Raw genomic sequence first — 15,886 nt, 5'->3', positions numbered from 1 at the left:
TACCTGGAGAGTGCTTAGCACAGTGCCTGGTACTTAGCAAATGCTCATTAAACACCAACTGTAGTAATTACTGTGATCAGCTGCCAGTATGACTCTTGGCAGTCTGGTGAGCCCAGTTCTGAACCGGATCTGGAGGAAATGTGTGCTTGGGAGTAAGTGTTTTGTAGGGCACTCAAAAAGTATGCCGCTGGAGCTGGGTGTTGGGGTTCATGCTTGGAATTCCAGCCCTTGGGAAGTCAGAGGCAAATGATGAGTCAGCCTAGTCTACATCGTGAGCTCAAGGCAAGGCTTGGCTATGCAACAAGATCCTGCCTCAAAAACAGGAAACCAAAACCATGCATAAGAAGAAGGGAAGTACATTGCCAATCAGCTTGCTTCCGTGTGTCTGGACTGAGGTGTGTGTGCCTCTGACCTTGAGAAAGTGGTAGACTGTCTCACTCTCTTGGTTCTATTAAGGAGAAGGATGTTCAGTTTCTCTGGCCCGGTTAATAGAGGAGTCGGCCTTTCTCTTTCCTTCTCATTCCCACGTGGGCTGATGCTTTCCACCCCACCAGCAGGCTGCTCACCTGGAAGGCCTGGCATTTCTGTAAGAACAGCCACCTGTGTCCCGTGCCTAGGGATTCTTGGGGAAGAGAAGCCAAGGCAGGTGGAGGTGAAGGTCTAGGACTTGCATGGGAAGGTGCATGGAGGGGCTGGCTACACTGAGTGTTAGAAGATGGGATAGGTACATGATGCCAGAGAGGCATCTGGAGCACAGTGGGGCTGCTGGGGGCAGATGTAAGCCCAATTAGAAATGGAGGGGACCTCAGGGAGGAAGCAGACTGACATCTGTCATGAGTCCCCGGTCCCATCTTCAGCCCACATGATCCCATAGCTTCCTTTACTTCTTGTCACCTGCATTCCTGGGACCCTGAGATGGACTGACCCACAGACCTGCAATCCACGAGGAAGTAGGAGGTCTTACCCTTGGATGACCTCAGGAGCCTCCGTAAATTACTTCTTCTTTATCATTTGCCTGAGAGCTGCCAGTCATTCCTAAGGGCTGGTCCCTGCAGCCATATTGCTACGAGACTCTGTCCCGAGCCATGGCTGATTGGGCTCAAACTTGGCCATTGAGATTTTCTGTCTATTGGCCAGCAAGGCCAGTCTGTCAGTGGCGACAGCACTGAGCATGGGGGAGTAGGGGACTGTCCCCTCTGGTTGTCAGGTGCACAGGGAAGCTGAAGGGGTAGCGGGGGTCCTGGACAGATAGAGGGAGGGGGCATCCATTGGCTTTCCAGTCCTTTGGTGACTGGGCCCTGCCTGGTTCTACCTGTGGTTGCACCAAATATTCCCATATCTTCAGAACAGCCCACTTTATCGAGTTCTGCTTTTTCCCTTTGGGCTATGTGACTAGCAACTTAAAAAAACATTCCTGTGGCTGTTAGGTTGAGGAGTAAGTCACGGCCATGGGGGAGGGGATGAAGGAGGATGAAGGGATGAGGAAGGAAGGGTTAGTAATGGAGACCCAGCCTCTTGTATATGACTACATATGTCATCATTGGAGGTTGAGGAGGACAATGAGATGGACAGACAACCGATGGCCTTATTTTTGTGTTTGTGAGACACGGACAGGATGAGACTGAATGAGACTAGATCTTATGTATAAGGCTGATCAATGGTTTCTATTGCTTCAGAGACAGGATGGGGTAGATGAGGGGCAGTCCCAGGGGAGCGAACAAGGAGACCAAAGAGATGATTGTAAGTCCATGGAGACAGGATGAAGCTTTTCCTTTTGCCCACAGGTCTGAGACACCAGCTGAGACTGTTGGGAGACAGCAGGACCATACAACACAGAGCCTGCCCTGGGCCTTCCCCATCTTTGGTCATGCTGTACAGCTGGGTGGAAACTCTCTTCTGACCTAAGGGGTGTTCTTTTGGGGGATTGCATGGAGTTCAAGAAAAATCGCATGGTTGGTCAGGTACTGACCTTTGACCTGTCTCTTACCCTTTCGGCCCCAGACACACACAATAACACACAGACACGCAGCACACAGACATAAGACATGCCTGCTTTATCACACACATTGACATGTAATATAGTTACAGGAACACACACATATACAGACATACACACAGTGATCCTTTTGTAAATGTAGACACATAGGCACACTGAAACACAGGCATGGGCACAAAAATGTACATAACAACACAGAGGCATCCATACGTGTGTGGATGGATACCAACACAGATCCAGACAGTGTACAGAACACTAGGGCAGAAGGATGTACACTGACCCTGACACAGACACCCACAAGTACCGACAGGTGCAGATAGCAGACATGCATGGTCACAGGCCTCAGACACTTACGGACATGCAGAGGCCGCCTTGGTCAGCAGATATTCCTCATGAACATCCATGTGCATGTGTACCACGCACATATATGTCCACCATGAAGATATGGCCTGGACCCTTAGGAGGCTCTGGTGGACAGAGCTCACACTGCCTGGGGTCTTGAGGACTGCTCTTCGGACAGCTTTCCCTTCCATACGTGGAGAAAATACCACTCAAGGATGGGAGTGGATCGTTCTACATTGTTGCTCCCTGAAGTGGCATCTGTGCTGATCAGACTCCTGGGAGTAGGAGGGAAGCTGTTTACTTGGCCTTCAGGAATGGGGTGGGCACGGCAGGATTCCTAGACCAGGCTAGCACTGAGGAGGGCCAGGCAAGTTCATGTGAGGAGCAATAGAACTAGTCTATTCTAGGTTAAGGGTCAAAGGTGGCTTCCCTGGTTGGGGTCTGAGTACAGAAAGCAGGGCTTCCCTGGGCCTCACTGAGGCTACAGCCTAGCCAAGCCCTTGTGCAGAACTGGAAGTCTTTGGTCTAGGCCTAGAGATATGGCAGTGACTGTGTTTGTGTGTACAAGTGTGTGCATCTGTGCATGCACACGTACATATATGTGAGCACTTGCCTGAAGTCATGCCCATGTGTGTGCTGCTTTAAGGGTGCAAATGCACGTGTATGCACATGGACACACATGTGTGTAGGTTTGGTGTGTTTATAAGTGTGTGCATGTCTGCAGGTCTGTGGTTGTGCGGATGTGCAGGCACAAGAGCGCTATCTTCTTAGCTGCCAACACTGCCGTCACTGTGAGTACCTCAGCCTGTGGGCAGCTCCAGATGTTGTTCCAACATTCCTCATTCACTGCAGAAAAATCAAACAAACAAATGAAAAATTAACGTCATTGTTAGCCAGGGATGCCCCCAAGTGGCTGAAACTGCCTCCAGCCAGCCCAGCTGGCGCAGATGGTGGAGGCTCCAAGGCTCACCTTGGGCCTTGGCAGTGGCACAGACAGGATCAGCGGTGGGCTGGAGGGAGGGGGCTGTTTCGGGTTGGTAGGACCAGGATGTGACTGGGAAGGCTGTTAGGGCCTTAAGGGAGTGTCTGTTTCTTTTAGGCGATTTTGCCGAAGTGTGTCCCATGGTTCCGTGTCAGGAAGGCAGGATGAATGAGGCACTTAGGATATAACACCTAGCAGGTACTTACTGGGCAGTGTTAGCCCAGGTTAGACAAATGGTTCCTTCACATCAACAGCATTTGACAGAGCAGGAAACTGAGGCCTGGAGAAGTTGCTTAGGCTGCTCAGTGCTATGAAGTTTATGTGTTGAGGCAGTGAGGTAGTGGGTTATCTCGAAAGTCCTTTCAGCTCAGGGACTTCTCACTACACTGTGGTACATGTGGTGATGAGTTAGAGACAGCTGCAAAATTTTCCCCATTTTCCCTGTGGAAAGGTGGCATATGATCTCCTAGCTGTGGATTGGGACGGGGCTTAGAGACCTCCCAGGGTCAGCAGTGGCAGGCTTGCAGCTTCTAACCTGTCAGGAACCACACGGAGAAGTCCTGTGACCTGAGGCTGCCCTCTGCAGAAGTTACTCGTGGGTGTTCGATTACAGTTGTGGCTGAGCCAGCTGCTCGTGGCCCCAGGCATGTGAGGAGCCATCTTGGATCCAGATTACCCTGCTCTCCAAGGGAAGCTCCCCTTTCTGCTAATGTCCCAGTGGCTTGTAAAAAAAGTACCCAGCAGGGGACAGCCTGGATTTCACTTTCTTTTTTAAAAAAGGTTTTCTTTTATCTTTATTTCTGTGTGTCAGATTCCCAGGAGCTTGAGTCACAGGCTGTTGTGAGCCATCCTGTGTGTGCGCTATGGATCCAACCCCAGTTCTCTGTAAGAACGAGATGCTTCTGACTGCTGAACCATCTCTCCAGCACCAACAGCCCGGATTGAGCCATAAAATCATGAGCTCTGACAAAGTGATTGTGGCTCAAGCCACTTAATTTTGAAATAGCTCGTTGATGCGGCAATAAAACCTGGACCAGCACTCCCCACAAACCACACAGACACCACCAACGCATAGCACACGAAACACACATTTACATCCCCACACTCCCCAGACACCCCCGTCACATATACACACTGCCACACTCCCCACAGTCAGTCCACACACCCTGTCCCACACATACACACACACCATACACAAACAAATACACACACACCACATCTCTTACACACACATACACGCGCGCGCGCGCACACACACACACACACACACACACACACACACACTCGACACACCTCTCTTGCCTTCCATAAGTGCATGCACTTAGAGACACACACAGTAAGATCCCCACTGTCTTAGTCAGGGTTTCTATTCCTGCACAAACATCATGACCAAGAAGCAAGTTGGAGAGGAAAGGTTTATTCAGCTTACACTTCCATATCACTGTTCATCACCAAAGGAAGTCAGGACTGGAACCCAAGCAGGTCAGGAAGCAGGAGCTGATGCAGAGGCCATGGAGGGATGTTACTTACTGGCTTGCTTCCCCTGGCTAGCTCAGCCTGCTTTCTTATAGAACCCAGGTCTACCAGCCCAGGGATGGCACCACCCACAATAGGCTGGGCCCTCCCCCCTGGATCACATTTCCTCAACTGAGGCTCTTTTCTCTGTGATAACTCCAGCTTGTGTCAAGTTGACACAAAACCAGCCAGTACACCCACCCCCACTCGCATTTGTAAGTGCTCTTTGCTCCTTCTCTGACCCAGCAGCACCACGCTGCTGTGTGCCGTCCCGCTTTCCAGGGTGGGAAATGCTCACACCCAGAGAACAGACAATGGCTCCTCATCAAGCAGCTGAGATCATTGTTTGTGATCTTTCTCATCTGAATTCTCCCCAAGAAACAGAACGAGTAATTTCATACGGAAATGCATAAAAAAACAATAATTACTGTGGTTGTGTCATAGTAAACATTTCTGCGGAGTGGGTCCACTGCATCCTTCAGCACGGCATTAACATCTGCTCCAGGCTTGTGCCTCCAGCCTGGGGGCTGTGATGAGGGGTGGGTGCCCCCGGGAAGCCATGGAGTGTATTGGATAAAGGGAAAAAGGGTTTTTTTGTGGGGAGGTCCCTGGGTCTCTATCCAAGAGCTGAAAAAGGTCACCTTCGACCCACCCTCCAAATGCCATGTCTCACTAGTTGGTTGGGCCATGTGGGTGCCAGTCTGGGTGACATGAGCCTTCTCTCTCTCTCTCTCTCTCTCTCTCTCTCTGGTGTGTGTGTTATATGTGTGTGTGTTGATCATGTGTGTGTGTGGGGGGCAGTTCAGGTGACAGAACTGAGGGGGCCAACTTTCATTGCCTTAAGTGTAACACGCAGGGAACCAAACTTGATGCTGCTTCGAGGTATACACACTTATACGTGCACACATTACTCATGCCAGCAATATCCATGGTGCCAAAGGGCAGAGTCAGCTCAGTGTTACCAGTGGGCAAACTGTGGCCTCTGGGTGCAATATAATGTCACTCAGTTTCAAAAGGGAAGGACATTCTTCTGTCTGCTGTCACATGGAGGAAACCTGAGGCTGCTCAAAACAAGAAGCCAGATACAGGGGACGGGGCAGGAGCACCGGCTGCTCTTCCAGAGGACCTGAGTTCAATTCCCAGCACCCACATAGCAGCTCACAACTATCTATATCTGCTGTTTCAGGGAATCCAACACCCTAACACAGACATATATGTAGACAAAACCACCAATGTACATTAAAAAAAAATCTTAAAAAAAAAAAAAGTCAGACATAAAAGGATGAAGCCAGGGCCAGGAATTGTCATACAAACCCTTTACCACAAAAACATGGGGATCTCTGTTTGGATCCTCAGCACCCACACATCTATGACTGCAGTGCTCTAAGGTTGAGGTGGGGGTCCGAGGCAGGAGAATTCCCAGAAGCTTGAGGAGACCCTAGTCTGGTGTGCACAGCAAAGAACAAGAGACTCCGTGTCACCCTGCCTTCCCCGAGGTTGTCCTCTGATCCCCCACATGCACAGAAGCACATCTGTGCCTGTATTCACATACATGATCACGAACACAGAGAGGGGGAGGGGGAAGGAAAGGAGGGGGAGGAGGAGGGAAAGGGAGAGGAGAGGGAGAGAGGGGGAGGGGAAGAGGAGAGGGAATAGGATAGAGGAAGAAAGGGGGAGAGGGAGGGGAGAGAGGGGAGAGGGAAGGGAAGAGAGGAAGAGGGGAGGGGGGTGAGAGAGGGAGAGTAATCTCAGGAGCAGAGAGCAATATGCTTCCAGTCACATGGATGTGTGCTGTCATCAGATTCATAGAGAGCAGAACACAGCAGCTTCAGCCTCCAGTGCTGGGGGGAGGACACAGGGAGTCAGTGTCCTAGGGATGGCATTGTAGCCCGGGCTATGTTAATGTTCCGGAGATGGATGGTGCAGATGGTTGTATAACAACGTGAACACACTTAATGCCGCTGAATTACACAATTAAAACTGGCAAATTGTATGTTATGATATTGTAACACAATTAAAAAGCTAAGATCCCAGGCTGTGGAGCCAGCTATTTTGCGATCATTTCTTGGGTGTGCGGCTTAGGGAGGAGGGATAACTAGCAGAGCGAAACGCAGGCGTTGGCTTCAGTCAGATGCCACCTCCTAAGTCAAAACTAGACTTTGAATTCTAATAAGAATGACTAACTCTGCCTAGGAGAGCTGGGAAGAGAGAATCAGGATAGCCTGGGTTTTGGAGCATGAATAGAAGTCTTCGAGGGAGATAACTCACAAGAAAAAGCCAGCCAAGCAAGAAAAAATAGACTTTGGATGAGCAATGAAATTCTAGCTCACTCATTAGCTGTGTGAGCTACAGGATACAGCTCTGCCCTCAGCCTATAGATTGTGTTCAACGAAACAAAGAATGCTGTGGGGTCACTGTGGAGACCGGCATGTGGTTTGCGGTGCCTGCAAGACTTGGGGTTCAATACACGGTGAGTAAAAGTTCTTGCTCGGGGGTATATTTGTGTTCGAAAGTCAGAGGCCAGCCAAGGGCAGACATGATTGTTGGGATTCTGTAAACCCCACCCCTCAATTACCTGGCAGTAGCCAGGTATGCTCCGCCCCAGTGACCTGACACTATAAAAGGGGCTGCTTGCCCCCTCCTCTCTCTCTTGGACTCTCTTGCCTCCTGGCTCTCTTGCTCTCCCACCCCTATCTTCTCTTCCCCTTCTCTTCCCCCCTCTCCCTTCACGTGCTCATGGCCAACCTCTACTTCTCTATTCTTCTCTCTCTCTCTCTCTCTCTCTCTCTCTCTCTCTCTCTCTCTGCCTCTACCACCCTCTTAACTCTCCCATGACCTGAATAAACTCTATTCTGTACTATACCGTTGTGTGGCTGGTACCTCAGGGGGAAGGGATTACCAACATGGGCCCCTCAGAGGCATCCCCCTTGCCCCCAGGCCTTGCCACACCTCCATGGGCCATATGCCCCCCACTCTCTTCATCCTTCCCCTAACATTGGTGCCGAAACCTGGGACATCATCTTTTCACAACATTGGTGCCCATGACTTTTCCTTTCAGTGATTTTTCCTTTCATTGGTGCCCCATCATCTTTTCCTTTCAGTGATTGCAGTGTGGTTAGGAATTCTGTGGGCTCAGCCAAGTTCATGGGAGTGCAGAGGCCCCTCCCCTCCCCAGCATTGCTTTGACCAGTGTGTGATGATTAATTAATTAAGCAGAAGGTCTGGGTCTCCCAGCTGGCTCCATGGAGAGATGCAGCTGAGGAAGGAGATCTCTGGAACCTTCTGTCTGCCGTTCCCAAGGATGAGTACCAGGACCCCGAGAGAAGCTCATTGTGCCCTGTGTCCCTCCTGTGGGGATTTGTGTTCAGAAGTCAGAGGCTGACACCGTGGTAGCATGGTTAAGAATTAATTCCTCAGGTTCAGTCAAGTTCATGGGACTCAGACCCAACCAAGTCCTCCCTGAGGTGACTTTAGGTGAATCACCACACACACACACACACACACACACACACACACACACACACACACACACACCAAGATGGCTCAGCGGTTAAGAACACTGACTGCTCTTCCAGAGGTCCTGAGTTCAATTCCCAGCAACCACATGGTGGCTCACAACCATCTGTAATGAGATCGGATGCCTTCTTCTGGTGTGTGTGAAGACAGCGACAGTGTACTTAATATATAATAAATAAATCTTTAAAAAAAATCACCGTTCTGAGCTTTGGCGTTCCCATTGGTCTTGTGGGGACTTCAGGCTTCCAGGGCTGGGTAAGTTTAGATGAACTTATAGTTCTGTAGAACCCTTGGCTGCTGGGGGACAGAGCATAACAGTAAAGGTGACTTTTTGGGGCTCACTGGAATCTCGGGAAGGCTTTAATTATTTTGACACCCGAGGCTCATTACTGCCAAGGACCAAGGACCAGGTCTCTTGGTTCAACTTGAGGCTTTGAGCACAGATCTTAAAGCAGAGGCTGCAGCTGGCAGTGGCTCATGGAGAGACCCCCAGAGTGTAGCTTTTGGTCCCACGGCCCCAACCTCTTCCATGGGGTTCACAGAAAGACCCATTTTCAGACTTTAGACAAGACCCCCTAAAGCAAGTTTGGGGGCACCCCTCACGCGGGAGCTGATATTTGAAGTCAGATCCACTGCCAATGCTACACCCTCTTGTGCACCCTTGGAGCTGTCCCTTTGTCCCAGCTGAGAGGGCTGCCAGCAGGGGCACGGCCTAGTCTCTCTGTGACTATGGCATAGGAGGAGGGCTCTTTCCTCAGCCTCAGCAGCAGGGTGGATGCCAGGGGATCTGCATAGCTCATTAGCTCTTCTCTGGGCTTCAATCCCTCTTAATTAGTTTTGCAAAAATTATTCATTAAAAAAACCCAAATTCATTACAAATCAAACACAGGTCCTGGCTAAGTTTGTATGTGTGTGTGTTTATGTGTGTTTGTCAAGGTGCAGGTGAAGGTGTGTGTGCATATGAACAGAGGTCAGAGGACAAACTCGGGTGTCGTACGCTGGTCTGGAATCTGCCAGTTAAGCAAGGCTGGCTGTCCAGCAAGTGCCAGGGATCTGTGAGTCTCTGTCTCCCCAGCTCTGGGATTATAGGCATACACCTCCATGCATGCCTGACTTTTTTTTTTTTTTTTTTTTTTTTAATGTGGGTTCTGGAATTGAACTCGGATCCTTGAGAGAAGTTTACTGACTGAACCGTCTTTGTAGCTGCATGTCCTCACTGACTGTATGTATGTGGGCGAATGTATATTTGTACCTGCATCCCAGAGTTTTGGCTTTTTCAGGTCCCTGGGCCCAGCACCCACTTCCCAGGGTCCCCACCTGGCAGTTTTGATGGCAAGGGTGGACTGGTCCTGGCAGCTGAGCAGCCAGGGTAACAGCAGTGGCCACTGGTGGTGAGGATGTAGTAAAGCCAGCATCTGGGTCAGAACTGGTCCAGTCTGAGGACTGGAAGAGGTCAGCCCCTTACATGTCTCATGTCCTCAGATGCCTGGACTCTTAAGGCATTAGGTCTCCTGTCGCTGGAGTTATGGGTGGTTGTGAGCTGTCAAGTTGTCTGACATAGGCACTGAGAACCGAACTCTGGTTCTTTGCAAGAACAGGAAGTGCTCTTAGCTGCCCATGCATCTCTCCAGGCCTCAGGCACCTTTATTCTTTGTCTCCTGGTCCTACCTCTCTAATCTTCAGAACTCTGGGTTGAAATCCTCAGACCTCCCTCCCAGGAGATGCTAGCCAGACTGAAGGGCCGGGACTGGAGATGTCCGGAGATATCAGCCCTAGAGTCTGGACCACCTCCCGATCCTCTCCCATCATCTCCATCCTCCCTGGGTGCCTTCCCTGCTGGGAGCAGCCCCATTTGGAGCCAAGTAAATTTATGGCATAATTCTGCATGGAAATGCATGGAAATTCTGCCAATTACCATCAAGGCAGAAGGGGAGGCTGCGTCCCCCATGCCCTCCTTGGCCTGCTGTCTGCTGGCTCCCAGCCTCCCTGAAACCACAGGGAGCTAGGAGCCAGTCTGCATGGCCCAGATTATCAGAGTGGGACATTTGTATAAAACTCACCTGACTCTGGTGGTTTGTGGCAGGAAGGGCTCCTTCACATTAAACCTGAGCAGATCTGGAAAATGTCATTCCCCAGCCTCAGCAAAGCCGACAGCTGATGCGATTTATCTAACTGCGGATCAGTTCATCAAACTTGGGCAGGGCTCAGCGGCTGGAAAGACTGGGATGGGGGGTAGGGGTGGGAAGTCTGATACAATCGGGCCTGTTTAAAATGCAAAGGCTCAGGAGATTTGGGAAATGCTGTAAGGGGAGTCTTTGGGGGGATGTTTAGCAGGCACCAGTCAAGCTGGTGGTGGTGGGGACACTAGCTGGCCAAAGTCCTTCATCGAAGACATCAGAAGCAAGAGGGTGGGAGCTGGCCACATGTGCTGGCAGTGCTTTGTCCTGTCCACAGAGGAATCATGTTCTCTACCGAGTGCTTCCGAATAGCTGGAATAAGGGTGATGTAAGACCCTGGCCTGTCTATGAAAAGCTCACAGTCTAAGAGGCAGGCAGAGATATGGGAGCATAGAAGTCATGGAACCTGTGACAGGGTTGTGCGTGAGAGTCTCAAGGTGTTGGGTAAGAGATCGGGGTGGGAGAGGGAGTGAAGTAGTCAGACCCTGGGCCCTGTGGTCAGATGAGCTTGGGTCAGACCCGGGTTTTCTCATTTGCTTTCCAGCTGTGTGTCCCTGGGTGACATGAGTCCCGTCTCTGAATCTTGCTTCCTCACTTGTGATATGGAGAGAGATGCTCCCGAGGGGAGGATGGATTAGATACTTGGCGTTACGCTTGGCGTTCTGTAAGTGGTTAGGGGTCGTTTCACATAAGCAGAAAGAATCTGTGAAGGCCGAGGACGAGGTTAGGAGGCCATCAAGGCTTTGGCAGATGGGAGTGACTTTAATCGATAGATAGATGAAGGAACGGGTCATGATAAGGAAGAGGGACATACATGGGATCTGGCTGTCTGATGTCACCACAGTTCCTGAGGCTAATGTCTGAAGAGCAGCTCCCTCTCCTCTGTTCCATATCAGCCTCTCTCTGCCCCCGCCCTGTTTCTTCATATGGCTTCTCTCCTTCCATGAGTGTTTAACCATTTGGTCTGAGTTGGGTTAGAGACCAATTTCCTGCCATCAGTCAGGACCAGGCAGCATTGAGACCCGGTGGGGAAGAAGGGACTCAATGTCATCCCTTTGAGGTACAGTGTTGAACCTGCTCATTCCAGGCTGTCCTCTGTCCCTGAAGTCAGCTTTGTTCCCAGAAAAGTGGGGGAAGCAATGGGATTCTAGTTCCTGGAGGGAGAAAGAGCTGGAGCTGGGATGGGGTGGGAAGGGCTGGGATGGAAGGACTGTGTGGGAGTTGGGGGAGGGAAAGGGGGAAGGGGAGGGGAGGAGAGGGGAAGTCTTGGCAGTGTGGTAGGGACTGTGTGGGCAAGGTCCCCTAAAATAGGTCATTGATATTCTGGATCCATCTAACTCACTCTTGACAGAGCAGGAAGACAGAGGCTCATGAGGGAAACTGAGGCAGCAGCTCAGGGAGCACCAGGAAACAGTACGTGGAGGCATGGCTCTGGCTGTGGTAGGGCTAGAATTCTCCCCAGGCTTTGAATCTCAGAGGTCCAGGCTATTGGGTTGGCAACACTCACTTCAGAGGTCTAGTGTGACTCTGGAGGGCAACCTACCTACTCTGAGAGGTCAAGACTTTGGGTTAGGCACCATTTGCAGGGCTCTCCGTGTTCTCACTTTAGCTAGACACGAAGCTGCAATTAGCCGAAAACTTATTATATGCCAGGCTGTGGGCCAGCACTTAACATATATTAATTTATGTAAGTCTTTATCAACTTGAAGAGACAGACTTGAGGAAAATTAACTCTTCTCTCCCCCTAAGCACATGGGTACTGAGTGGCTGGATAATTGCTCAAGGTCTAATTTCAAAGTCACCTCTGCAGAAAACCCTACCTTGGGTGCCGAGGCCATGGCTCAGCGGGAGAAATACATTTGGCATAAGCACGAGGACCTGAGTTCGGGTTCCCAGGACTCTGTAGAGGCCAAGGCTGGCCACGCACTTGTCACCCTGCAGCAAGGGTGTAGAGACAGGCAGATCCTGGGGCTCACTGTAAATCAACCTAGCTGATGAATGGGGGGGGGAGATCGTGAGGGAGCCCGATTCACAGATAAGGTGGACAGTGAAAGCAAAAGATACTGGGGTCAACCTCTGACCTTCATCTAAATGTGCAACACACACGCACACGAACACACATGCACACACAGGCACACACACACAGACATAGACAAAAACATACAGACACACAGATGCAGAGACTCAGACACACATAGACACAGACATACACACACAGAGGCATAAAGACATACACACAGACATACAGTTACACAGATAGAGACACACACACACAGACATACACACACACAGACAGACACACAGACATACACACACACACAGACTCACAGACAGACACACAGAGACATAGACATACAGCTACACACACACACACACACACACACACAGAATCTTACTGTGACCATCTTATTTTTTAGTCCCCCCTTCCTCTACTCTCCCCTCTCCTCCATCCCCCCATCCCCAGGCTCCTCTGCCTCCTGGCTGTGTTTCCCTTTTGAGTCGTTTATTGTCTGTCTTCCAGTTAATGTGTTAGCTCCATGATGGCAGAGGCTTTGCCATCACAATTCCACTGTGTTTCCAGCAAGGAATACATTTACTCAATGAATGAGAATGAATGAATGAATAAATGCATGAATGAATGAGTGAGTGACTGAATGCTGCATGGCTACCACTGACAGAGCAAGGATCCCAACCAGGTGTCTGTTTCCAAAAAGCGCGCTACCTGTTGGCAGCAGTCCGGCGCACTGTCAAGGGCAAACAGGTGAGGGGGAGGGGTTGGAGCTCACAGAACGAACAGCATTAAATCAGAGAGGCAAAAATATAAACCCCAGCCCTTCTGCAGTTAGCGAATGGAAACAGTGACCCTTTTAGTACTGGAACAGAGGGAGGATGGGGAGGGCTGTCCCCAGCTCATCACCCCTTGGGTCAGAAAACTGTGACTGACACCTGGGGGGCATCAGCTACCTCTGGGCAGCGCAGCAGGAACCTGTGCAGCATGCAGAGGCTGGCTGGGGCCCCTGCAAAGCTGGGCGCTGCGCCCTGAGTTCAGACAGTCATTAGGATTTGGGGCAGGGGGAGGGGCTCTATCTGTCTGGGAGTGACAGGGACACGGGGAGAAGGGCTTGTGGAGATGAGTGGCGGCAGAGATAAGCCTGATGTGTGACTTCTGACGCTTGGCTGGTTTGAAAATGAGTCCTGGGCCCAGATACGGGATTGACAGTGGGATCAGAGAGGGCTGTTCAGCTTTCTGCCTTCTGCCTTTGAATGGGGGGGTCACTGGAGGAAAAGACTGGGTCCTAGTGCCAGAGGGATGAGCTGGCTGGGCCAAAGGTCACCTTGGCTGTGTTTTAGAGACTGCCTCAGTGTATCTAGGCAGCTCTTTGGTTTTGAAAGGCAGAGCGTTTGCTGGTGGTGCCAGCCAGTTGTCCAACCTCCACATATCCAACTTCATGTCCTCTCTGCCTCCTTCCCTGCCTTCTATCTCAGAAAGCTGTGGGATAGGCTCTTTGTCCTGCTGGGAGTTGTGAGCAGGGAGGAGGACAGGGCTATGCATTCCACGTCTTGTCTTCCTGGGTGAGTGGTACAGGTTGGTTATTGCCTCTGCAAAGATGCAGGACATGTTCCTTCTCAAGCCCTTCAGACTCCACTAATGTCAGCTGCCTATTCCCTCTGCCTGAGCTCCCATGCTGCACCCTGTTGACATCCTGGGGTCCTATGCTGTCCTCTGTTGACATCCTGGGGTCCTATGCTGTCTATTGACATCCCAGGGTCCTATGCTGTCTGTTGACATCCTGGGGTCCTATGCTGTCCTCTGTTGACATCCTGGGATCCTATACTGTCCTCTATTGACATCCTGGGGTCCTATGCTGTCTGTTGACATCCCAGGGTCCTATGCTGCCTGTTGACATCCCGGGGTCCTATACTGTCCTCTGTTGACATCCTGGGGCTCTGTTGTTCTCTGTTGACATCCTGGGGTCCTATGCTATACTATGTTGGCATCCTGGGGTCACACTCTATGCTATGCTCTGTTGACCTCTGTTATCATCCATACTGAGTAACTATGCCTGTTGCTCAGCATGGGGACAGGTCCCCATGGTGAGGCTAGCTATCACTCTGAAGACAGCTAGGCAGAGATAGCTTTGGGAAGACACAGCTATAGTCTTGGCCATGTAGGTTGCTTGGAACAACAGGACAGTAATGAACTTGGTGCAAGCCCAGGGCTTGCTTCTCTGTCCAGTCCTTGGCCAGGGTGCAGCTAGAAGGCCAGGGGTGTTGTGGTTTGAATGTAACATGCCCACTACTGGCTTGGGTTTTGAAATCTTCTTCTGGAGCTGGTGGTGCATTCTGAGGACTCTGCAGATCTTTTGGGAGGTGTGTGGCTTCCCAATGAAGCAGCTCACTAATGGGTGGGTGATGCCCAGTCCTGCTTCATGTCCTGTTGTGGTGGGCTCTGTGTCACATGCTTCTGCTGTCTCGAACTGAGTCGCTGTGCCCAGCCCTCCTCACCGCAGTGGACTGGACACTCTGGAACAGCCAGAGTGTTATTTCTATCAGGAATTGTCCCCATGACATAAAGCAGCGAGTTCATATCTGTTCTGTCTCTGTAGCCCAGGCCCAGCCCAGGGCAGGCACAGGTCATGTACCATTGGCAAGAGCGACTCAGTGGGTTTCAAAGAAGGTCACCAGGCCAGGCTCTCTCTCAACCTGTCCTGCTCGCTTCCCCACAGCCCCTAGAAGCTGATTCTCAGGACCACACACCAAAGCCTGGAGCCTTGAGTTTCCTCTTTCCTTCCCCCTTGTCCCTCCAACTGTCCCTAGATCATGTCTTCTTGTGGCTCCAGCTGGGCCTTGCCAGAGCCCCAGTGTCTTGAACCATCCCCACCACTCAGACCCAAGGACAGCTGGACTCGGGTACTTGGACCCCAGGCCTGTCTCCTCCTAAGGCTGCTGGAAGGAAGCCTTTTATTATGGTGATTTCCCACATTTGACAGAAGGGTCACTTTGATTTTTACAATTTAAATTCCATTTAATATTTGAATAAGTAATAAATTCTCATGGTTCATAGATATCTATACTACAGTGTCTCCCTCCAATCCCACCCCCAAGACTCCTAGAGCCCTCAATGAAACCACATCCCCAGTTCTGTGTCTTCTTCAGGACAGTGTGGGAAGGGAGAGGCAGGTCTGTGCACACAGAGTTCTGTGTCCAGAGAGTTCTGAACTTTGTTCCTCACAGAGCAGTGTTTCTCAACCTGTGTGCTCTGACCTTTTTACAGGGGTCATCTAAGACCATTGTAAATATCAGAAATTTACATTATCATTCATAACAGTAGCAAAATTATAGTTATGAAGAAGCAAT

This window comes from Micromys minutus (assembly GCF_963924665.1).
Source record: "Micromys minutus genome assembly, chromosome: 9".
NCBI classification, from domain to species: domain Eukaryota; kingdom Metazoa; phylum Chordata; class Mammalia; order Rodentia; family Muridae; genus Micromys; species Micromys minutus.
Note: the sequence above shows the minus strand (reverse complement) of the source record.